Below are 27,295 nucleotides of genomic sequence, written 5' to 3'. Positions count from 1 at the left end.
TTTACATCGGGCTATAAAAAGCAAGCACTCGCATTGTTCGGGGCCCTCTTGTATGCTGTGGAATGGAGGGACCAAGTTCGAACTTGCAGTAAAAGATCCTTGCCGCTTGGCTTTGACTCTGGACTCTGGTGGTCTTCTTTGGGGAACAAACGGTCTGGGCATTACAGAATGTCCTATTTGCAGGTTTGTAATTTCATATTTATGATTTTTTTCTATCAATAGTATGTACATATGTTGCTATTGTGTTAGATGCATTATTGTTCCCCTACTTAGCCATCACTCTGTTGGTTATCTTAGCTGTTGTGTTTAGTATACAGAACTTTTTACAACCAAATAAAAGTTAATGGTCTAAATCTGAAACTATTTATTGTTGTAATTCCTGGAGGGATTGTTGTCTTCTTCATCTTTAGGTTTTGGGGAAAAAAAACCACAAAAAAACCGCATCATATGGTGTTTTTCCTGGTTCCTAAGGCCTAAGTAATGTTTGTTCAAGCTGGCAAACCTGTAGTGCAGAAATAAGCATACCTCAGTGAATGAGTATGTGGGATAGACACGGTATCTTACACAATCCTATAAATAATCCATATTTTTGAAAACTTAATAATTTTTATTGAAACTTAAATGGCAACTCAAATGGCAAAATCACTTGGAGTGTGAAAATTCTGCATGCCCATACCATATGCAAAATCAATGCAAAACCTTCTCTGCTACGTAGATCTTTGATTCCTTTCTCTGCTGGGTAGAAACTAAGAAAGGGTTTTGCAGCTTGGCCACAGGTGGGGGAAAAAAAAGGCAGGAGAATTCACCACAGCCAATAACCTGAAGGGAATCAGAGAATCAACACTCACTGTGGTTGGCCTGATGAGGTTAGGGTGAAGAGCAAGAGAATGTGGACATGCCTTTTTGTGTAACAGTTGGCTGAAGCAAACTGATTACACAGAAGGTAAAAGGAAAATCATAGGGAGAGACAGAATAATCCATTTTTTTCTCAAGATGAAATTGCTTCAGTCAGAAGTTGCTTTAGAAGAAGATCTCACTACATAAAGAAATAACAAAATCAAGATGGAAAGTTTAGGTTATGTAAACATTAAGAAATAATTGTTGCATCAGAAAAACATACTCCTTTATGAAGGATTACCTGTGATTTTATTTTCGTATTACCAAAAACATATTTTTTGTTCCATGCGAAAAGAGGCTGGATGTAGAAATAATAAATAAGTCTCATAGTGTGTATGTCATACCTTAACAAAACTAGCCTGAAATTAAATAAGCGTACGTTCTAAAAATGAACTTATCCCTTTTAGCATGTGGGGCTCAACTCAGGTAGCCAATTATTTGAGTGATATTTCTACAAATGCAGAATACACAGTAAGGGTACAAATTTAAAGCTAAAAGAATGATATATATATATATGTATATATAACAATTTAATTGGCTAGGTTTGTATTAGCTTCATGATATTCAAATAACTAGCTCCAAATAATTTCACAAATCACTACAATAAATAAAGTGCTTGATGAGTCTAAATTATTGGTACAGGCCCAAAGAAAGCAAAAAATGAGGCTATGACAGAGAGGAGAATTAGAAAGGAAATATTTGCCCAGAGATGCAATAGAAATAATACATTAAAATTTTAAGTACAGCAAATCAGTGAGAAAAGAAAAAGAAATTGTGTAGAAACTAAAATCAATGAATGGAAATATTTGAGGTTAGGGCTATAAGAAAAACTGTAGTGTAATTATTTAATGCATCAATGACCTTGTTGAAAATGTGAACAGTAGGTAGTCATTCCAATAAGAAAGCACCATAATAGCACATAAGATTGATAAGATTCATTTAATAAGGCATGTGATTACAGTGATAACTACTACAAGATGGATGTTATTGTTTGTATCCAAATAAATTCCATTAGAATCACTTTAAAGGACTAGGATAAGAAATCTGTTCAAGCTGTTGTCCTAGCTCAATGTTCGAAATCCCAAGAGAGAGAGGTAATAAACGAGCTAAACGCAATAACAAAGCCCCCTTATCTAAAGCTGAGTTCCTGGAGCAGCATAAAAATCAGAAGCTCTTTATGCTGGGTGGATTTATCAAGGTACAAGTTTCTCCTTGCCTTTTAATAAGTATCTGGATAAAAGACAAGAGAGGTCATTGGTCAAAGGGAAAGATAGTATGATTTATTTTAAAATTTAGTTAGTAGAATGTTATTTTATAAAATGTGCATTTGGTTATTAGAACACTGAAATTTTTCCTTACATTTATTAATGAAATCTGCAGGTTGTATCCGTAATCATGACCAAGGCCAGTCAGTTGTATTGATGGCAATCAGGAAAAGCATGCTAAATAGATAAAAAAAGAACCTTGTAATATATGAATGAGCAGGCAACAGGTCCAACTTTGACCTTTCTTAGAACAATCCTATAATCTTTTACTTTACTACTTTTCTTTTTATTTTACCCATTATAAATAGATGTGTGTTGTTTTAATCATTCACAAGGTTACCTGTTTTCACATAAATATGTTGAATAAAATCTTTATTTAAGAAGGATTCTTATAGCAGCTCTAGGGAATTGGACCTGAAAAGTATTTTTTTCTAAAAGAGAAAGTAAAATTGGTTGTGCAACTGATTATATCACCCATTCACATCCTAAGAATATCAATTTCTCATTTTTCTTTTTTATGCTTTTGCCTGCATATTGTAATTAATTCTTATTAAGTAGGGAGATTTTAAAAAAATAAATTGTTACAATCTCCTTGTTAATGCAGTTTTTCTGATGATGAACAGGAAAATTCACTTTATTGATATAATTTACTATCCACTTTTTCTGCACTGTTTCAACTGGTTTGCCCTCAAGGGTTTATTCTGTCTTGGTTAGTCTCACTGGTATATGATTGATTACAGGTGGTATTAAATAGATAGATGGTATTAAAGACCAGAAGGTAGTGATCATTAAATTAGTCAATGCTCCTACTTTCAAAGGGGCAGTTCTTCACTACACTGTCATCCTTTTTATAACATAAAGTTGCACATATATCCATATTTTTATATATATGGATATATAACATATATGGATCTATATGTTATATATTTATATACATCTATATTATATACATTTATATATAATATGTATGTGTGTATATATGTAACCCATATATCTCTGTATGTAGGTATTCATATATCCATATCTCATATTTTCATCTATATGTATATGTGTATTTCTATACACCCAATAGCCAGAGAGATACATACATAAGTAGATAAGCAGGCAGAGATATTAAAAAGATGTACATTTTGCTATTTTTTTTTGAGTTGGAATTTCACTCTTATTGCCTAGGCTGCAGTCCAATGGCCCAATCTTTGCTCACTGCAGCCTCTGCCTCCTGGGTTCAAGTGATTCTCCTGCCTCAGTCTCCTGAGTAGCTGGGATTACAGACATGCATCGCCATGCTCAGCTACTTTTGTATTTTTAGTAGAGATGTGGTTTCACTATGTTGGTCAGGCTGGTATCGAACTCCTGACCTCAGGTGATCCACCCACCTCGGCCTCCCAAAGTGCTCAGATTACAGGTGTGAGCCACTGCACCTGGCCTAAATTTTGCCATTTTTATGTATGAATAAAGTATATGAAGTGCAAGGTGGTTGTTAAGATCAACAAAGAGAATTCTTCAAAGAAGCTAGTAAGAGCTAAATAGCCAAAAGCTGAGGAGATCAGAACAAACAAAAGATATTATTGGATTGTAGTACTCAAGATCTATGTTTCTCCCTTCCAATTATTTACTTCACAGAAAAGGCAGTCAGATTATACTAATCTGACTCAGGCTACACAAACCTGTCTTTATTTTCTGTGTAGAGGGGCAATGGTACAAGAGCTCAATCTCAGATAATTAGAATCATGATGAATTTATCAGCCTCCCCAAAGACATTTATTTCATGTGAGTTAGATGAGATTACACAGCTACGTGGTCTAGGAAGATGTGAGACCATAATATAGAGTGCCCCCACTTCAGTATTCTCCCTCATGGCATTTCCACATTATTTCCAGGAGAGCTAGGACCTAAATCCATTGTTTTGTTTTTTTCCAATAGAGGCTGTAAATTATTATGCAGTAATGTATCAATCTAATAGAGAGATTAGATTTTTTATTTGACTTCAGTCGTGTATAAATGCCAATCCCAAACTACTCCTTTTCAGAGTAGATTCCTATTCTATCAGCTTTTAAAATTGATATAAAGATTGAGCTAAAAAATAGTCTATTTTTAGAATGTCAGAAGTAATGAAACATAAAGAAGTAAAAAACAAGTCAGGCAACAGTGGCTCACAATTTGGGAGGCCAAGGTGGGAGGATTGCTTGAGGCCACACATGTTTGAGACCAGCCTGGGCAACATGGCAAAACCCCATCTCTACTAAAAATACAAAAATTAGCCAGGTGTGGTGTCGCGGGCCCATAGTCCCAGCTACTCGGTAGTCTGAGGTGGGATGATCACTTGAACCCAGGTGGTTGAGGCTGCAGTGAGCCATGATAGTGACACTGCACTCCAGCCTGGACGACAGAGCAAGACTCTGTCTCAAAAAAAAGTTTTCCTTGATTTAAATTATTATTTTCCTCCCAGCCATTTCAAAAAGAGGGACAAATAAAAGGAGATTTTAATAAAAATGCTGATTATTTTCTGTTAATTTTGAATAAATGATATAGGTTGTTTGGCTGAAAACTGCCCTTTAAGCCCGCTTCATTAGTCACGACCAGCTTGTGCTATAATTCAGAGACAAAGCCCACATAATACAAACAAGGGAGCAATTACTTTGGCTTAAGGCTTCTAGTGCTTTGAACTTTAATTTTTCTTTAACAAGATCACTTTTGGACTTCGTACAGATTTTATTTTCTCACATAAAATTATGTCCTTATCTACATTTGTTAAATGTAAGATTTAATTTTATTGACAGAAATATAAAAATGCTACGTTAATTGCCAAGGGCTGGGTGACGCCGAATATGGTAAGTTAAGTATTAATGAGAATTGTATTTTACTGTGTTCCAAGAGCCAAAGAAGTGTTTGACATAATATTTGCGGGTCTGAATTATAGGAACATTCTAACAGCATTAAGAAATTATATATGAAAAAAGAAATTATATGCCATAAAACTATTTTATCTGAATCATATTTCTTAGTATTCTTCTCTATTAAACAGCTGACTTTGGGCTTTAGAATATCCTAAGAAATGATGTCCGTCTAAGTGGGATTTATAAATATTTCTTGACAAGAAAAGATACATTTACTTCATATTTTTAGCACGCATTATTTTACGACCTCAAATTGCAACGCCAGTTTTTTCCCTTCTTATTTTTAGATTTCTGGTAGAAAAATGTATTTCAAATCATTGTACAAGAGAAATATTTCTCTAAAGGGAAAATGAACTATAATATTAAAAAGAGACAAGCTTTTGGGGATTTTTTTGCAATCTGTTTAACAGGAGATATAAACAATACATGAAAACATTTTTGTGCTTGAAACCAACTATTTTAAGCTAAAGTGAAACTGTCAAAATCAGCAAGTTTTATTGGGCATCTCTGTGTTTAAGAAACTCTTCATATATCCATATATGCCATCTATATCCATGTAGATAGATAGATTTCCATATATCCATGTCATTACAGCTCCATGCTGTGGGTTTACAGGACATAAAGAAAAACATTGCTGCATTAAAAATAACTTACAAGAACATGCTTTCATACCAGTTACAGTAGACCACTTAGAAGGATTTCTAGGCACAGTCGTTAAAGTAGCATAGTACTTGACTAATGGTTAGATAATAATAATGCCATTGATTTGCTTGTTATATCAAGAAAGAAGTCAGTCTCAGGGCTGGTCAATGCAGTGAGTGGGTACTTCTGCAATTCTCTCTCTCTTTTTTTTTTTTTTTTATTCCAGTAAGGTTGTGCTAACTCCAAATGCCACATTCTCCCATTACAATGAGTAACACTGGAAGAAAGGAGAGTAGAAAAGGGAAACTCTATTACCCTATGTTTTTCTTTAAACAGTGAAAAGTGTTTCTGAAAAGCCCTTATCTGACTTGCAGAGTAATGAGGGCAAAGGTTAATATGATATGCCTTGACCAGTAGCTCTTAAAGTGTCATCTACAGAAACTTGTTAGAAATCCAAATTTTCAGGTTCCAAACCAATCTTACTGAGCTAGAAACTGGCAGTGCAGCCTGTAGATGATTAACAAGCTCCTCTGAACATTCTGAAGTACTCTTAATGTTTGAGAATTACTGCGTTATACCAATTGTGATTCACACCCAGCGGCTGGATATGAATGAGAGTAAGGTCTCTAATCATACATTTCAGAATTCTCACTGAACTCTAGGCTATTCTGCATTTTTTGTGTGACTTGCACTGACAATTAGAAGTCATCAAAGGCCATCACATTTATAGATAGAAAGTTCATAAAGATGATAGAGTTCATTATCATAAGATATCATTTCTCCTTTAGGGCTTTTGGTTGCAAGTAACAAACACGGAAATGTAACTGAAACTGGCTTGAACAGAAAAGGAGTACACAAGTGACTCAGGTAATTCAGGTCATGTAAGGTCTTATTAAGAAACTCAAGTGATAGATATAGTCATCGCTGGGCTTAGATCTTTTCTCTTCCAGGCTGGCTTTACTCATGGCACTGGTTTCTAGGAGCTCCAGGATGGTATTTATCAATGTGCAAATCTAGAAAAATATCAAGTTTACTCTCACTTACTGAAGAGTCTGATTGAAGATTATATACTATATGTTGTTCATTAATTCCTTCCTGAATTAATCACCCTTATTGTAGCAATGTTTTAGGCCATTTATCTCAGATCCAATTATACGCCCATTTTCAGACGTGGGAAGAGATTTAGACTCCAATCCCATGTTTAAAAATGTGGTTTATCATCCACAATCAGGAAGGGTTCCTTAATCCCAAGAGCGAAGGGACTTGGGCTGGCAAAAGTAAATAACGGCCATTTAAATCTGTAAAGTCATCTGTGAGGAATGGAATTCATAAAAGTCAATAACTAATCCTACCTTGGGTCCATAAATGCCCCTGTGTATATACAAGATGTTGAAATCTCTTAATCATGATTATGGAAAGGCTAATCATATTTTTTTTCAGAGTAAAGCCAATATACATTGACTATATGATGCAGTAGCTAGAAACGTTGATGCAGCCTTTGGAAATTATTTTTAAAGCATGTTTCCTTTTTAGTACTTAAATATCAAATGAATTGTTTTCATCTCTCCATCTACACCGGCGCTACCCCGTTTGACTATCTCCCTTCTTGGTTATGCCGTTCATTCCTTGCTTTAATTTTAATCCTTCTCTATTCTAGCCTCTCGGGTATCATACTGCTTGGCAACTTTTTATTTTGGAATTAATGTACACTCACAGAAATAAATAGGGTAATACAGAAAGTTCTGTTGTACCCCTCTTCCAGTTTCACCCTTTATTACCACCTCACAGTACTCTGGTATATTCAAGGAAACTAAGATTTCAACAATGGTGGATTGTTTTATGTGAACTCCAGACATTATTTGGATTTCACCAGTTTTTCCATAAACATCATCTGTTTCAGAACCTGATACAGAGTGCCACATAGCATTTACTTGTCGTGTCTCTCCAGTCTCCTCTAGTCTGTGGGAGTTTCTCAGTCTTCCCTGTTTCCTTGTCATCAGACTTGGATTTGTCTGATGTTTTCCTCATGGTTAGATTGAGGTTATAGGTTCTTGGAAAGAACACGCCAGGGGTGAAGCAATCTTCTCACATTTTATCAGGGAACACACAATGTCAACACAAAATTATTGGTGAGATTAACGTTTACAATTTGATTAACATAGTTTTGACTATATTTCTCTATTGTAAAATTCCTATTTTCCCCTTTCAATACCCTCCAGACTCTCATAGATATACAGGTGGAATATTCCTTATTCCAAATGCTTGAGAACAGAACTCTTTCATAGGTCAGATTCCTTTTGGATTTTGAATATTTGCAGTGTACTTACTGGTTGAGCATCCCACATCTGAAAATCTGAAATTGGAAATGCTCCAGTGAGCATTTCATTTGATGGTTATATTTCCACACAAAAAGTTTCAGGTTTTGGATTTTTGGATTTGGAATGCTCAATCTGTATATATCAGGTGTAAAAATATGCTAAGATTTCTTTCTACATAATACTTTCATGTGTCCATGGCCCTTAAAGTTGGAAGTTCCTATATGATCGGAATCTATACATATATGCATACAAATACATATATTCATATACACTAATTTTAATGTCAAATGTGGCATATTCAGAATTCACCAAAACTTAGGACATGATAGTATTAATAATCAAGCCAAACTTTTCTCTGTGAAAGATTGTCAGGCCGTTGGTGATTAAAATGTGTTTACTACCTAACTGGGTATCATAGTCAATAGGATAGTTCTGAGTCACAAATGCAACATGGCAATTTTCTCTCATAGTCAATTCCAGACTTTAGGAACTAAAGAAAAATATTTTATTTACAAGAAAAGAAAAAAAAAAAAAAAAAGAAATAACCCCATTAAAAAGTGGGCAAAGGATATGAACAGGCACTTCTCAAAAGAAGACATTTATGCAGCCAGCAAACATGAAAAAAAAGCTCATCATCACTGCTCATTAGAGAAAAGGAAATCAAAACCACAATGAGATACCATCTCATGCCAGTTAGAATGGTGATCATTAAAAAGTCAGGAAACAACAGATGCTGGAGAGGATGTGGAGAAAGAGGAATGCTTTTAAACTGTTGGTGGGAGTGTAAATTAGTTCAGCCTTTGTGGAATACAGTGTGGTGATTCCTCAAGGATCTAGAACCAGAAATACCATTTGACCCAGCAATCCAATGACTGGGTATATACCCAAAGGATTATAAATCATTCTACTATAAAGACACATGCACATGTATGTTTATTGCAGCACTGTTCACAATAGCAAAGACTTGGAACCAACCCAAATGCCCATCAATGTTAGACTGGATAAAGAAAATGTGGCACATGGAATACTATGCAGCCATGAAAAAGGATGAGTTCATGTCCTTTGCAGGGACATGGATGAAGCTGGAAACCATCATTCTCAGCAAACTGACACAGGAACAGAAAACCAAACACCACATATTCTCCTTCATAAGTGGGAGCTAAATATTTCTTTCAAATATCTGTTCTAATAATAAGATGGTCAATCATCCCAGCTTGCACAGTATTATGCTGGTTTTAGCATCTGAATTCTCTCCTCCTGGGAAACATTTTAGTCTTGTTCATGTATGGATTTTTAAACAACTAGCTCACTTTCTCTTAGGTGGTGCTCTAGGTTGATAAAGACTCTCTTACAATGTAGTTTCCAGGAGATTTTAGTAGACTTTCTACAATCTACTCAGGCCAAAGTTTAGTGAGATTATGTGATAGGAACTGTACATGCACCAATATTTGAAGGCATCTATGAACATATTCTTTATTTAAACCAGCATCAAATTCTACCAAAACCAGCAAGTTTAGTTTGTAAGCAAAGATGAAATGACTGGACCTCCTAAATAGATGGACTTTGAGTTCTTTTGCCAGGGTACTTATGATGATGCAGACTTACCTATACGCTCTCACCTTGCCTCCCTGGTGACCTGCATTACTTATTTGTCAGAGAAAATGACTACCTTAAATCTAAGCAATGGGTAGTTATCAAATCTAAAAAAATCTTTGTGACTCAAAGGGAATTTAAATTCATGACTCTGCTTCATTAATACTAATCTCAAAGCAAGTGAACAAGATAAAACATATTAACTCATGTCCCATCTTCATGTGACCCCCAGTATTACTAAGGGTCATTGGAGGCTGCCTAGCTAGTCACTATTCTTAAAATGAGACTGATATTAAGTAAGAAGATAGCATAATGAAAGAGCAAAAGGGAACAATTTGTTCTGATTAACATTCTGAGTCATTGATAACCCCACTAATAGGACTCAAACAAGTCTGAAATACTGTGGTCTTGGAATCAAACTTGAAACCAGAGGTTTACAATGGGAGAAAACACAGAGTAATGCCTGATACAATGAAATCCAGGCTTAGATTACTAGGATTTGTATCCTGACTCTACCATTTGGCAACTGTGTCATCTGGAAAGTTTTTAAAACTTTTCTGGAACTTCCTTTCCCAATTTATAAAGTATTATTCCTAAGAGTCCCTCCCTCATTTCATCACTGGTACCCTGACTTCATCTATTTGCCTGACTCTTCTGAGCTTCTGTTGGCTCATTTGCAAATTACTGGCTTTGACTGCCTCAATTGATTGTTGTCAGGATAAAATAGAATAATGTATGTAAAGACCCCAATTCTCGGTGGTATTATTATTCAGTAGGTTATAGAGGTATTGTACATAATTTGTTTTACCCTATAAATAAAAATGTGAACATGTGATTTATCATGTTACACATAATTTTCAGTCATAAAACAATTTATGTTGCTACGTGATGTATCTTTTGCTGACACATGCTTGATGTCAGGGGCACGGGACATTTCTCATTAAACTTTGTACACAAATTATTAGTGTCAAAAATAAAACCTACGGAAGATGGATTAGAAAATAAATATTTTTATCTTGAGATAAACCAAAAATCCAAGTCCTAACCACCTACATATTTTCAGTCACATGTGCAGTTCTATTAGTAAAACTCTATCTCTTACTACTTACTCTTACTCTCTTACTACTCACTCTTATTCTTACTCTTTCTCCTATTTTAACCTAAAATGATCTCTCCTAATCTTTGCATAGCAATAGCAGATAGGTAAAACATTAAAAACATCCTTAAATCAAAAGTCTATTTCAAAGTTTTACAACCACAAGTCAAATTTGTTTTCTGAGGGAATTAATCTTAATTGATATAATCAAAAACAGTAGAAACAGAAGGAAAACATGAAAGCAAATTCTGAGGAAACATTCGTTTCATAGATTCAGGAAAACATTTTTCTTCAGATATGACTGAATAGTAATTTTTTCTTACAGTTTTTTCACTTGCTTTACTTCAGCAATTACATTAGCATTCATGTAATTTTATCTATGACAGATATTATTTCAATTACTTTATATATGTAGCTTCACTTCTAATTTTTCTAAATACATTTATTGTATTGCTTCACTTTTTTCATGTTTTCTCATAATTATTAACCAACTTAAATTATAATATAAATAATTTTGATATAGAGAGAATAGGAACATTATCCAATACGAACACCAATTTTGATGAAATTCCTGTGAATCAAATCTTCCAAAAACTTTATACCTTTAAATCAGAATGTTTACACTTCTAAAAATAGTATCTTAAAATCTATTCAAATAAGCATGTAATCTTAAAATTATTAGTTTTCTTTAGACAATAGGGTAAGGTGACTACAGTTAGCAACAATATATATTTTAAAGTTGCTAGAAGAGAAGACTTGAATTTTTCACAAATATACAAACGATAAACACTCAAAGTGACGGACACCTCAAATATCCTGACTGATCATTACATGTCTATGCATGTAACAAAATATTACATGCACCCCATAAATATGTAAAATATTATGTGACAATAAAATTAGTTTTCTCAGCTGGGCACAGTGGTTCACGCCTGTAATCTCAGCACTTTGGGAGGCCGAGGTGGGCGGATCATGAGGTCAGGAGATCGAGACCACAGTGAAACCCTGTCTCCACTAAAAATAAAAAAAGTTAGCCGGGCGTGGTGGCGGTGCCTGTAGTCCCAGCTACTCAGGAGGCTGAGGCAGGAGAATGGCGGGAACCCGGGAGGCTGAGCTTGCAGTGAGCCGAGATCGCGCCACTGCACTCCAGCCTGGGCAACAGAGCTTGACTCCGTCTCAAAAAAAAAAGTTTTCCCCTAATTTTATTTATTTAATTTTATACTGCTTCAATATTTTTTGTAATTGCTATATTGGTTAGGGTATACATAGGAGAAATGATATAATTTCACATATTGAGGAAAATATTTTGTGTGATTTTTTTTTTTTTTTTAACTCCAGATGAAGCTTATTTAAATTGTCTGCATCTCGGTGTGCTTTTTCCCTCATATTAGTCTAGGAAATCTCAATTCAACCAAAACACCTTCTTTCTAACTTATTTTATCTTATCTAACTTATCCAGCTTACTTTCTCTTTCTAACTTACTTCATCCTAGTGCTCTGGGGTCTATTGATATATAACCATTTCCTTACTGAGAGTCAGTTCAACAAGATTTTTTTTATAACCTCTTTGTCTCTTTTTTTTTCCATTCTTTTAGATTATTGTTAAATTATTGGGCCCCAGGTGCAAGGCTTACTCTTTGCAAACAGCTGTGGTTAGTATAATACTATTAGTATCTATATTATTCATATGTGATTTAGTCATAGAAATTCCAATTTTACTTCATTGGAATTGTTAGATGAAATGTCTACATTCCCTATCATTTTACTTGTAACAATTTCCTTTTCAATTCTTAAAAGAATTTCTAATGTATATTTTCCTTTGCTTCTTTTAATTTTGATCAAAACACACTGGAGTTCAGATAAAATGTGATTTTCCAGCATTGCTATTTATTATTTTTCCAAACAGCAGTTCGGTTCTCTACACTCTGGGCTATTTCTCAACTAAAATAGATTGTACTCTGAAGTTCAGTAGCTGCTTGTGATTCAGCCCTTTGGTTCTAACATAAGAGTTTTGGTTTTAACATTTGCTACTCCATGGTATTTTTGAGACCCAGGGCAAATCTGTAAAGATATTTGCTGTAATTTCTTCCTTTGTAGTTTACATAGCACAACATTTTTATTTGCAAACCTACCGAATTTTTTTAGAAAGTTACAAATACAAGCCTTGTTTAGAGATTTGGGCATTTGTCTAATATGTCACCTATGTCTAATATGTGTGTTATTCATAGCTGTACACATAATAAAAATACTAGAAATATATCTGGATATTATTTCAACATTTTTCCTTGAAGTAATTGTGTGATAATTGACAACTCATCTCACTTTTCTAGACTTTAAATATATTTTTAAGGTATGGCATTCATACAAAAAAATGCACAAATCATCATGCATATCTTTATGAATTTTCACAAAGTTACTACACCAATGTAACCAGAATCAAACAGAGAAAATATACCAGCATCACAGAAACTTCTCCTGTGTCCACTTCCAGTAACAGAATTATGGATAACCAATATGCCAACACCTAAACAATAGATCAACTGATCTTGTTTAGTAATCTTTATTTTTTATTTTATATGACCGGAATCATACAGGACACATTACTAGGTGCCCTCTTTTCTTTTCCTCAAAAAGTTACCTTTGTAATATTTATCCATGTTGTTGCATAGTTGTAGTTTATTTTCATTCTTTAGAGTATTCCATTGTGTAACCACACCACAATGTATTTACTTATGCTTAGAATGTATTTGCTTTCTGGTGAACTAAGAAATCGTTTTCTACAATAAATGTCAAGTCAGACGATGTATGTGTATTTCTAATTCTAGTACTGAATTTACTCACAATTCAGAGGGTAACAGTCATAGCAAAACAAAAGCGTAGTCTTTAAAGAGGTCCATGACTGTCAATGCTACTCCCACAATGCCTTTTATCTCTTGTATTAGGCCATGTTCTAGTTTAAGTTTAACATAAGAAGTTTAAGCAATATTTTTGCTAGGGTATTTGTTTAGTAGCATAATTGCAGAAGGATTTAATCAGACTATTTATTTTTCAAGTGTCCCCACTAAAGGGAGAAAATAGTCTATGAGTCTCCTTCTAACCTTGATCTTTTCCTTCTCACTTAAAAAAAAAAAAAAGTCTTTATTTATTCATTCATTCATCTGTTCTTTTTTATACCTTCCATTTATATATGCAGACTAGTATACTGTTATATATGTAGTGATGAAGACATAATGTTTTTCTAGTTGGATTTCCAGTTGACACAGTACCATTTATTACAAAGAATTATCTTTTAATAAAGAATTCATTGTCATAAATAAGGTTATTATATATGGGTGAATCTGTTTCTGTGCTCTATATTCTGTACCCACTCTCCTTTTTCTTCCATAATTATCTAGCACCATTGGTAAATTGTCTTAATTACTACAGGTTTATCAAATATCTGCCACTGTACTTTTTTCTGTTTTTAATCTTTCTTCTGTAAGGTTGCCTTAACTGCTCTTAGTTCCTTGCATTCATTCATAAATTTTATAATCAAATTATCATTTTCCTCATGAATAGAGGATTTTAAAAAGTCAGATTGGGCAGAACTATCACCTTTCTGATACTGATTGTTTTAATTCACTGAGTTAAGTCCTTTATTTTTGTTATTTGTGTTTTAATGTTTTAATATAATTCTTATACATATTTTGTTAAAACTATGATCTTTTTGGTGTTTGTTGCTAATATAAAGAGTATCTTTAAAATTTTACTCTAATGTCTTTGTAATTGGTAAACAAAATGAATACCATTTATTTTTACATATTTACCTTTACCAATAAATTGTTAAATTAATAGATATTCTATGTACACAAATAATTTCATCTGGGAATAATGATAGTTTTATTTCCTCTTTATTTCAATATTTATGTATTTTTTCTTGCCTTGTTATACTAGCTAAGACCCTCAGTTCAATGTAGAAAAGAGGAAGTGATAGTAAATATTTTTTTCATCCTTGATGTCATTGGGAAATACTCTTAATACTTAATATTTAGTATAACATTGGCCTTTTGTGGATAGATAACTTTTTATCAGCTTAGAGAAATTTCACACTATTCATTTTTTGCTAAGTAATCTTTTTCATTTGTTTGTTTTGGTTGTTTTTAATCATGAATAGTTACAAAAATTTTCTCAGATGATTTTTCAGCATCTGTCAAAATAATTATATAGTTTCTCTTCTTTATTCTGTTGACATGGTGAATAATATTGACTTATGAACCTTAGCTTCCCTTGATTCCTGAAACAAGTCATATTTTGTCATAACTTACTGTAATTATTGTGTTAGTCTGTTCTCACACTGCTAATAAACACATACCCAAGACTCGGTAATTTATAAATGAAAGAGGTCTAATTGACTCACAATTCCACATGGCTGGAAAGGCCTCACAATCATGGCAGAAGGCAAATGAGGAGCAAAGTCACGTCTTACATGGTGACAGGAAAGAGAGCTTGTCCAGGGGAACTCACATTTATAAAACCATCAGATCTTGTGAGACTTATTCAGTATCACGAGAACAGAATGGGGGAAACCGCCCCCATGATTCAATTATCTCCACCTGGCTCCGTCCTTGACATGTGGAGACCATTACAATTCTGGATGAGATTTGGGTGGGAACACAGCCAAATCATATCATTTATATATATTCTTGAGCCTAATTGAGTAATTTTTTGTCTATAAGACAGATTTGTAACTGTCCCTTTGTCTCACAACTTTTCAGATATTAATCTCAAGATGTTAGCTTCATGAACTTTTGTAACTCTGGAAGATCATTAAAAAACATTTGCAAATTGTATACATCTGTGTTATTTCCTCTTTAAATATTTTAAAGAAATTCCTGGGGAAGCCATTTGATTCTGGGATTGGACTCAAGTTTTTAAAGTATTGCTAGTAGTATTATAGTGTTAAATGTTACAGGCTAACGTATAATGAACTCTTATTTTGTTCCAGGAAAAATACTGATACAGGTTATCTTATTTTTTCTGCATAGAAACTCTGTGAGGTATTATAATTATTTTGAAAACTTGAGAATTGAAATTTAAGGAGGATAAGCAACTTGCCTAAAGTGACACAGGTAGTTATTAAAAGAAGTTACTACATGTCTTCTGAGATCCCTCCTTATTCCACAGTTCATAGAAGAACATGTTACCATTTCCTTGCTCTCTGGTAACAAACAAAATGCAAGCAAGTCACCAACGGCCTTTACTGAATGTTACTTTATAATGCACTTCATTCTCTAAAACACTTATCCTTTCATTGTTAACATCCTTCCCAATCATTTCTATTATACATCCTGGAAGCACATTTTCTGATAAATATAAAAACAAAAGTCAATATAAAAACAAAATACTTCAGTTTCTTCCACCTTTTCCTAAAATACTTTCTGAACCATTGTGTATTAATTGACTCCAAATGTATCCTGAAAATGGTATTTCCCTTAAACCCTTTTAGTGTGGCTGCTCATTTTCCTGTCCCATCTTCAATGAAGGGACTAAATCAATTTCTGCATTTTTTTTTCTTTTTGCTGGTCTCCTATTTCTACTTTCAAACACTTTGGTGCAACATTTTGCACAATCTCTTGGAAGTTCATGCTTAGTACCCCGCTGTGGGTATTTGTTGTCTTACTATATTGATCATTTCTCCAAATAGATTGAGGACTATCACACTTGGATAACAGTCATTTGATTCTTCCATTTCTTCTTTTCTAAATTCGTATTGGATTACTTCAATATACATAAATAGGACCTCCCAAGTACTCTACTAGCATAACCCTTGAAATCATCAACTTCCACTTCAGTTTCACTCTGCTTCTAAAATGATCCTAGGTTGGGCCATGTCCCTTTATCTAGGGTTCTCATACTTACTATATCAAATTTCAACATCTTGTTTTCTAAATGGAACCTTTTTGCCTTTCTGGCTATCATTTGCCCCTTAATCTAGGGCATATTTCCTTTGACAACAGTGTAATCTTCTGTGTCATTTCAGCCATTTTCATTAGAGCATCTGCATCCTTTGATTTCCACAACATGAAAAAAATCAGAGCTCTGACTATTGGTTAATAAAAACTATCTCCTTTTCCACTACTACAACAGGATGCCCACTTTCAGAAAGGAAAATACAGAAGAGTCCTTTGAACTAGTACAGTCTATATATATCTTCTGCAATCTCCTCAGTGGTTCTGAGAAAGATTTTGCTAACTGATGAACTTTTTTTTTCTATTTCCCCAGTTGCAATTTTAATAATTCACCGTGTCTTCAGAGTTGTTTTCCATGATCTTTCAACTTTCGTTTTTAGCTAATGTTCTTGCCCAACTACTTCACTTGGAATAAAACAAGATTAGGTTAAAGAGATCTATCAGTTTCTTATATTAAAATATGAAGACTCCCATCTGTAGCCACAATTACACTTATATTTATTCTTCCATTGTTATCGGCAAAAATGTCTTTCCACTTACGTGCCTGAAACTATTCCCTCCCTTACTTCCCTAGAGGACTTTTTCTATCAACTTTCTCCTTCATTATTTATCCAGAATATATTTATTTAATTCTTACTGTGTATTAACACATCACTAGATGTTTTGGATATATTGGTGAACAAAATAGAAAAACAATGTTTTATCTTGATAGGTAAATTATAATGGGAAGGAGAGGATAAATACTAAACAAGAAACAACGAATAAATACAGATAATAGAATATCAGAAGCTGGCAGTTTAGGAAATAGAGTAAATCACAGTAAGGAAAATCAGGGGTATTTGAAGAGGGCTGAGAAGGGTACAGTATTTGATGGGGTATTATAATTGACTACATTGAGAATGTAAAGCTTAAGCAAAAAGATGATTTGATAAAGAATTTATGAAATGATACAGGGATGCATGTCTGGCAGAGGTAACAGCTGGAGAGTTGAAAGCACTCCTGATGAGTTTAAGTAATAGCAGCTAGGGGACTGGGAGTTGCTGGTGTAGGCCAGTTAAGGAGAGAATAATAGGAGTTGATGACAGAGAACATTAGCTTGACAGATTATATAAGACCTTGAGGTCCATCATAAGGACCTAGGGCATTCAAAATTGATAGATTGAGACAAAGAGGAGGAAACAAAAAGATACTAAGGAGTAGCAATCAGTGAGATAGGAGAAAAATGAAGAGAATGTTGTATCTTACAAATCAAGAGAAAAAACTATGCCTATGAAGGCTCAGCTAAGTGAAATCCTGATGATTAGTCAAGTAGAATAGGAAACACAAATATACCATTGCTTTTGGCAATGTGAAAGTTGTTAGGGATAGTATCAAAGACAGTTTCAGTGAAATCATGGGCACAATCTCAGTTATTAAGAGAGATTGTGAGAAAAGGACTTAAAAACAGTGAGAGGAGACAATGTTTTTGCAGAGTTTTGCTGCAAAGGATAGCAAATAAGTCAGGTAATAGTGGGGAAAGTTTAAAATCAGAGACATATAATCAGCATGTTTGTATTTGAATCAGAATAATTAGAGTGTGAAATATTGACTACATAGGAGAAAGCAGAAAGAAAAAATTCTGGTGTTATATCCCTAAGTTGGCAAGAGAAGATGAGATCTGACTCTAAGAAGTGGGAAGGTAGGGAAGTGAATGCAGATTTATGGGTGAATAGGTGTTGTGATTGGTTATATGGAAGCTCTTTTCAGATTGCTTCAGTTTTCTCAGTGAGACAGCAAGCACAATCAGCAACTGCAACAAAGGTGGGGGTGTGATACTGGAGGCTGGAGGAGACAGAATATGTGAAATAGTATTAAGAATGTGGAGGCGTGAACATACCAACAATATGTGATGTGATGTCTGCCAGCATTAAAGATTTGCTTAAAGTCTATTGCTGTTAATTTATAGTGAGAGCAGTCAGTGCCTTTTTTTTGTTTTTGTTTTTATTCACCTTTACTTTGCTATGTAGATGAAGATATGAAGTTGACACAGAAGTTGCTGATTGTTGAATTTAACCATCATTGTGGTTTTGCCAAGTAGTTCTGGTCTCATGCTGCTAATAAGACATACCTGAGACTGGGTAATTTAGAAAGGAAAGAACTTTAATTGACTCACCATTCCACATGGCTGGATAGGCCTCACAATCATGGTGAAAGGCAAATGAGGAACAAAGTCACGTCTTACGTGGTGGCAGGCAAGAGAGCTTGTGTAGGGGAACTCCCATTTATAAAACCATCAGATCTCCTAAAATTTATTCACTACCAAGAGAACAGTATGGAGGAAACTGCCCCCATGATTCAATTAACTCCACCTGGCCTGCAACACGTGGGAATTATTACAATTCAAGGTGAGCTTTGGGTGGATACACAGCCAAACCATATCAAGTCCAGTGAAGCAAGAACAGAAAGGAATCAGGGGTACTTCAAGGATTATGATGACTGGCCATGTAATTTGAGAGGGGACATTTTGGGGACAGAAGACCATGAAAAGGAAGGGTTTCTGAACTAGAGACTCTAATGTAGTGGTTGACATTTTTGGCACCAGGGACAGGTTTCGTGGAATACATTTTTTCCATGAACTGGGTAGAGGTGGGGGATGATTTGGGGATGAAATAGTTCCCCCTCAGATCATCAGGCATTAAATTCTCAGAGGGTGTATAACCTAGATCCCTTGCTTGCGCAGTTCACAATAGAGTTCATTCTCCTATGAGAATCTAATGCTGCCACTGCTCTGACAGGAGGCAGAGCTTAGGTGGGAATGCTGCTTTGCCCGCTGCTCACCTCTTGCTTGGCAGCCGAGGTTCCTAACAGGCCATGCACAGACACTGATCTGTGACCGGGGTTAGGGACTCCTATTCTAGTCAACTCAAAGGATGGCTAGGATGGAATTACAAGAGGGAGCGATTGCAAAGTTGGTTGTCTGTTCTTTCTTTTGTCCCATAGTGAAGTGTTTCCTGGCCATTGCCATTTCCTTCATTAGCTTCCACTGATGCCTAACCCTGTAAGTAAAAAAGTGGATACACATATCCTTCTGTCCTCTGTGTGGTACACTGGGCTTAATATCTTACAGCACTTTTAGTGACTCCTTTCAGTTTTTACTTGCTGCCTTCCCATCTTCTTCTCCTGTGATAAATCCAGGAAAGACACGTCTAAATGATAGCCCTCTACCAAAGGCCAAGCTGTCTGTCTTTGTATACTCATATTCAGGGTATGTTGTCTTTGACATGCTCAGTATTTGACATACTCAGGGTATGTTGTCTTCCTGGAGGCCTCTTATTTCTATCTGACAATTCACCGTCAGTGTTGTGTTGAATGAGTATAAATCAATCTTACTCATCTCATGTATGTGCTTGTCTCTCTCTCCTTGGATGAATTTCTCAAAATCAGGGGCCTGTCTCTTAGTCACTGTATCTATGTATAAGACCTAGCCAATGGGTAGCATAAAATAATGTGTTCTAATTCATCAAAAGATCTGTTATCATCTGAAATTTAGCTCCATATCTAATTACATACTTGATCTATCACGACTATTTCCCACTCACCACACACTTGGAAAATATAACATTGAGCTAATTCATTACTTACCTATCCAGAGAGATTCACTGCTCTGATGTCCTTCCCCAACCCACTCAAGTATTAACAACATTTTCTAAACCACCTATGTTTGGAACTCTGGGTATTTCTTTCATCTGACTTCTGCATTTTTCAGATCCCTTTACCAAACCTTATAAGTAATTTATATACCTTTCATCTCACTTTTGCTGTTTCCAGATCCCTTTACCAAGCCCTAGAGACAAATATTTTAAAATGTCTCATTCACTAATTTCTTTCTTTTTATTTCTATTTCAGTCACTCTTTTTCTTAGGTTCAGAGTCATTTATTCATTCTATAAATTATTTTTAAGCATTTTTAAGCCAGAGACCTACGAAGTGCTAGGTGCTGGGGAGAGAGTTTTGAACAAACCACGCAAAGTCTATTCTTTTGTGGAGCTTGCATTCTAAATGCCTTAGCAAGAAAGTATAAAATAATGCTTCTGTGCTATTTAAGAATTTAAAACTGAGTTATGGGATAGAAAGTGACCTGGAGTCTACTTTATGTTGAGTGATGAAGGGCTCCCTGAGAAAGTGACATGAAAACTGACCTAAATTAATGACATTCACTGACACCTTTATTTACTGTCCCATGCCTCTTGTATCTCACTCTGTCCCACAGATCTTTCTGCCCTCACTCTTACTTAGTATATTATATAATGTAGCCATTGAAAATATGCAACTGGTATTTTTATCGTAATTGTCTCAGGTACATCAAGTATGAACTTAGAGTATAAATTCTCTGAGAGTGAGACTGTCACTGTCTATACCAATATGCAATAGAAGGAGTCTCTGAAATGGGAGGTAAAATGTTAGCTTTCCTTTTTTTATGCTCAGAATTTTAATTTTATATTTATTAATAGAAATTTTAAGATGAATTTAAAAATAGATTAACTTATTCCTAAAGCTCTTCATATTTACCATCTGAATATGAAGATTCTGAATTCCCCCGCAGTGTTTTTTTTCCCCACTAATATCACCTACACATTGCTGCTCTCTTTCTATGACTTTTTGCACGCACATAAACTTTTCGTTTCATTTCTGAAATGTACTTAAGTCTTTCTGAAGCTATATTCAATAGCAATTAAATTTGTGTCACACCAATAATACACATAACTCAGTTAAAATGATAATATGAACAGTTTTTAATGGGTTCACAGGTCCACAGCAGTAGCATGCTTACTACCTGAGTGACTGTGATTGACAAGCACCATACCCAGACTGTAGGATGTACTCTAATTTTATAGATCTTACATTGAAAGGTTAAAAAGTATTTATCTTAGAAATGCTAAAATGAAGTAATCTATCCTCAACCGATGTTCCATGGAAGAGCCCTCTGTAGGAGGTTGACAGGCATGCTGAAAAAAGTTTGGGAATGCTGAGTTAAATGCAGTTAAATTGGCGTCTCAGGACCTTCCAGAATCTTTAGTATGCAATAGGAACTATGCATTCCAAAAGGATTTATGTTTCAGTGTGTAACTAAGAACCCTTGTTTTCACTGTTCTCAGTCTTTGCAGTTAGTGCTCGATGGGATATAATTTGGGCACTGATCTGGACAGCAAAAATGATATCCAAAGAAATATAGGTTATTACTTGATCCATAGATAAGAAAATGCAGGATTTTAGTGAGCTGTAAAAGCCTGATGATCAAGATGTGGACCTGAAGGCCCATCTATGTGAGATATCCACTGCTGTGGGCCTCTTCCTCTTAAGCTGGCTATAAAATCAATATAGCTCATACCATCTTCCTATTAAAATTTCCCCCTGTAGTTAGCTGCATGTCCTAGATTTTCAACATCGTCCAAGTATAAAACACTTCGTTCCATTATCAACTAAGTATCTCATGTGATTTCTTGCAAAGTGAGGTTATTAGAATATAATGTGGGCATGACACACAGGCAGAGCCCAACCTCAGCAACCTTTTTTCCCTTGAAATGTTTATTTTCAAAATTATCAAACATACAAAAATTCGAAAGAAAGAACAATAAATACTTGCATAGCTTTCTATTCTCACTTTTATGCTAATTTACTTTGAGTCTAGAGGTAAGGCGTTTCAGTGCTCTCATGAATGAAATGATGTAGTTGTGTGATCTTTAGGGATTCATTTGACTTTAAAATTTTGTGAGACCATATAAGTCAGAAGTAATTATAATAATAAAAAATTTAGAAAAATATCTTTCATTTCTAGCACTATTATTTAAATCTTAGTAACACCACAATGTTTATCTGTGCCCGACATTTTTCATTTTACATAATTTCTAGTAGCACAAATAAACATTTAACAAGAGATTCCTGGGAGGAAAACTAACCTTCTAAGACTAAAGCCCAAGGGAGTCACAATTAAGGAATTGAAATAATTAGTCTGGTTCTCTAATGTTGTACCTCCTTTTATTCTTACCATTTAGTCTCATTCTGAAAGTTTAACTAACCCTAAGTAGATTTATCATTCCAGGAGCATTATTATACTGTGTGTCTAGCAACATCTTAGGTATCAAATAATGCATCTTGCAAAGTAGAAGCACCTTTTATTTTTCTTCTCTTCCTATATCTCAGTATCTTAATTGCAATGACTCATGAGCTGACTTTTTTTTTTTTTAATTTTTTCGGTTTGCTCCCGGTTGTGCTGATGTGTCACAGAATAGTGACTACAACTTCTGCTGTAACTGATGGAACAAATTCTTCTGGGATGTATTAATACAGCTGCAGGCAGTAAGGCAAGCAGCGAATGGAAAGTAAATGGGTTCAGGAGCTCTAGAGACAATGATGTTGCTGGAGGCAGAGAGGTAGGCAGCCACTAATAACTACAGCTAAACAGTGGGAAGAAAGCATGCACCAGGTTTGTTTCACCAATCAGTATCTATCATATGTACTTGGCACAGTTATAATCAAGTATTTCTTTCCCAAGCCAATTAGCCCTTCAAGGTGCTGCTAACCAGTGAATATGTAGCTGCTAGTTAGAATAATCACTAGGACTTTGATTTTAAGTGCCCATGTTAAAGATATAGATTTTTCAGCCGGTGTGGTGGCTCATGCCTGTAATCCCAGCACTTTGGGGGGCCGAGGCGGGAGGATCACGAGGTCAGGAGATCGAGACCATCCTGGCTAACGCAGTGAAACCCCGTTTCTACTAAAAATACAAAAAAATTAGCCGGGCGTGGTGGCGGGCGCCTGTGGTCCCAACTACTCCAGAGGCTGAGGCATGAGAATGGCGTGAACTCAGGAGGCGGAGCTTGCAGAGAGCCCAGATCATGCCACTGCACTCTAGCCTGGGCGACAGAGAGAGACTCGGTCTCAAAAAAAAAAAAAGATACAGATTTTCGTTGGTGTTTTGAAGACAAATTATGTCTTTCTTAATCTTGAATACTTTTCCCAAAGACCATGATTCTATTTAGCTTGAAATTAAGATTATTCCTTTACATGTTCATTTGGTGTTCTAAACTTGGAACCATAGAATTATAGTTTTGGTTAAAACATTTAATTTTGAGGGCTGGATGTGGCTAATCCCAGCATTTTGGAAGGCCAAGGCAGGAGGATTGCTTGAGATCAGGAGTTTGAGAACAGCCTGGGCAACATAGTAAGACTATGTCTCCAAAATCAGTCAATGATCATCATCATCATAATTTTGATTATCAGGAGTTTGTTCTAAAAAGAATGAGTTAGTTGCCCAAGATCTCAGCACTGCTTATTGGCAGTGTTCAGATAAAAGCAAATGATAAGGTTCATCAGGGTTAGATTTACCATCAATTCGGTAAAATATACTGAGAGCTTATAGTGTGTTGGGCATAAGACAGGGGTGCAAAGATGAATTTAATTGACACTTCGAAATATACAAACACAAATTATTTCCAGGTATATATTCTTTACCAGTGACATATACAAAGTGCTGCGTGGGAGAAAAAAATCTTAATTTGAATTGGAGAGTTGGAAGACAATGAAACACATACAGTCAGTGGCAGATATTATCAGTGGAAAAGCCGAAGGCCTCTTACAGAGTCCTTGCAGACTGTAGTGGCATTTTGTGAATGTATTTATAATCTGAGTTTCACGAATATGTAAAGCTAAAATATTCCTACCTGTAATTTGTATTTGCTTCATAGCACACTAAAGAGAAGCCAGAATATATTTAGATTTTATGTGGAATCTTTAGATACTAAAATCACCTTATTTTCATTTCTCCAAACAGAAATAAATGTTCTATGCTCTTGTCATGGCCAATTTCGCTTACTCAATAACAAAAAAGAAAAGCATATTGGTATTCACACCTTTAGCTTGACATTATATGGGTGACTTCCACGGCTGTCTACATATACTTGGTTTTGATACTAAACATGGCATCGATTACTGTTATTACACAGATAACTGTATATAAAGGTCCTTGTGTTGTCAAGTCTTTATTCATAATTCCTTAAACAGGCATATTTCTTTGTAAATAAAGAATTGGGCATGAAGTTAACTTACATGTCCAGTTGGGAAGAATTTAATGACTCTACCACCATATGGTGTCTGGCGTCTTCCTAGAGAGCCACAAGTCATAGCATACAAAATCACTGCACTACAGTGTCAGACATGGATTGCAGTCTCCTGCTGAAAAACTCTAGGAGTGTTCAATATTTGTGTCAGCTTTCAGCAGGCATTTTGATGAATATGAATGTAACAGAAATGTCTGAATCTGTGTATGAATCAAATATAAGCCAAATATTAACTGCCTCCTAAGAGGAAATGCTTTGTTTTTTTTTTTTTTTCCCACTTGTTTTTCTTTCTGCCTGGTCATTTCTTGAGGCATCAGACTTCAAACTGGTTTAGTGTTGGAGTCTCATTCTTCTGGGGAGGAAGGACAAATTCAGGGGACACATAAATTTTTTTTAAAAAGTATTTTAAATCTGTTACTTTTTGTAAGGACAACTATAAAGTTTACTATCTTCCAAAGAGGTCTTAAAATTCTTAAAGGGGAGTTTAATTGCAGGACTTATGTTATAATTATGCACAGCCAGAAAGTCATGAAGCAATACTAAACATTCCTCACATGCTGTCAAGTCTACTGTCTTCAAAATAATTGTAATGTAAAAGATTATGTCTGACCAAAAAGTAAAGTGTCCTCACATCTCATGTAAATTAAATGTTTCAGAGGTTAGAGAATGACAGACCTTCTCTTCACACCCTATTTAGAGAAATAAGGGAAGTTTGAGTTGGGCATAATAATGTAGACGAAGAAGGAATAAAAATAAAACAAGAATGTTATCCAGTTGTCTTGTTGTGGACATTGTGGCTCCAGAACTTTCTTTAACTGCTCATTGGTAAACAATGGTTTCATTAAGTGCTATTATGAGGTGTTAAAAGAGTGTCTTCACAACATTATGTTATTCAAAAACTTGGGAGAACTTCTTTAGACTGTAAGTCCTCAGGGAGAAATGATTTTTTCAAAAGAAAAATACATGAAAAGAACCTAGGTTTATATTTCTCTGGCCTTAGTTGACCAGCTACAATTTTAGACATTAATTTGTGGCTTGTGTGTTTATATCTGTCCCTTTAGACATTACAAGTTTTTATACAAAAGAGTAGCTGCCAATATTCTCTTTCCCAACTGACAAAAGAAGAAAGGAAAGAAGGAAGAAGGAAGGAAGGAAGGAAGAGAGAGAGGGAGGGAGGGAGGAAGGAAGGAACAGTTAACATGAAAGAGTTCATAGGTGGTGTGGAATTTGAGTAGGAAACCTAAGCCTGGATTAAAAGGCTGGATAAATATACACTTGGATTTCCCATATGTAAAATAAAGGATTACATTAAATAACCTTCTAATTTTAACTTTTGTTACTGTATGATTCATAATATTAATTCTCTCTTTTTTTTTTTTTTTTGAGACAGAGTCTCGCTCTGCCACCCAGGCTGGAGTGCAGTGGCGCGATCTCGGCTCACTGCAAGCTCCGCCTCCCGGGTTCCCGCCATTCTCCTGCCTCAGCCTCCTGAGTAGTTGGGACTACAGGCGCCGCCACCATGCCTGGCTAATTATTTGTATTTTTAGTAGAGACGGGGTTTCACCGTGTTAGCCAGGATGAATATTGATTCTTAAGAATCATTTCTCTTTGTCTTTTTTTGGATAAATAAATGCCTTGCATGTAAGTATAAAAAATACTCTGTGAATGAGTCGCCAATTGTTGTTCTTCAATAACTATGGTTTCCTATACACTTGTTAAAATGTTCTATCCTCTTACTTTTGCCAATTTCACTTACTAAATAATATAAAAAAGAAAAAAACGCTGTTTATTATACCTTTGCCAATAAATTATTGACTTCCATGGTTGTCCACATACGTGGCTGTCCACATATAGTAAATACATATTTTATGTATTTGAATTAATGTAGTTAACATTTTTATATGCCCCAAGCACTGACGTGCCTTATGTTCAGTTGGGAGGGCAAGTCATGTTGAGTCATACTACCAAACTCTACTTCTGTATTAAATAAGACCCTATACATTCTAATTATGATACTTCTGATTGAGAGAGAGAGAGAGATTCTACGTTGAATAGAAGACATCATCAGGCAAGATGATATTAAATCCCTTTGAGGATTGTTTTTGTATCGGTAGTAGGTTGAGTGGTGGTCCTCCAAGAGATATTTTTATGTGGAACATGCAAATGTGACTTTGTTTTAGAATAAGGATCTTAGCAGATGTGATTCAGTAATATATTGAAAGAAAAAATTCTGATTAATTAGAGTGGGCCCTCAATCCAAGGTCAAATATCCTAAGAAAAGAAGAGAAGGGGAGAAGATATATGAGAAAGGCCGTTTGACAATGGAAGCAGAAACGTGGGCAAGGCAGCCCCAGGAACATCTAGGGCCATCAGAAGCTGGAAGAGGCAAGGAAGGATTCTTTCCTTGAGCCCTCAGGGGGAGTAAGGGCCCTCCTGACATCTAGGTTTAGGAGTTCTGGTTACCAAATCTATGAGAGGAGAAATGTAGGTTGTCTTAAGCTATCTAGTTTGTGGTAATTTGTTACAGCAGCCCCAGTAAGCTAAT

General features: G+C 35.2%; 1 long non-coding RNA gene across 1 annotated transcript; it reads left to right on the top strand.

Moving 5' to 3' along the window:
- On the top strand, window positions 1-26,383 carry LOC135969817 (uncharacterized). Its single transcript, XR_010585225.1, has 3 exons — window positions 1-183; window positions 6,490-6,568; window positions 26,141-26,383. It is a non-coding gene; the product is annotated as an uncharacterized lncRNA (long non-coding RNA).
- Window positions 26,384-27,295: the final 912 nt, after the last annotated feature.

The sequence above is a fragment of the Macaca fascicularis genome, chromosome 3 (assembly GCF_037993035.2).
Source record: "Macaca fascicularis isolate 582-1 chromosome 3, T2T-MFA8v1.1".
Classification (NCBI taxonomy): domain Eukaryota; kingdom Metazoa; phylum Chordata; class Mammalia; order Primates; family Cercopithecidae; genus Macaca; species Macaca fascicularis.
This window is presented reverse-complemented; position numbering and strand designations above follow the sequence as displayed.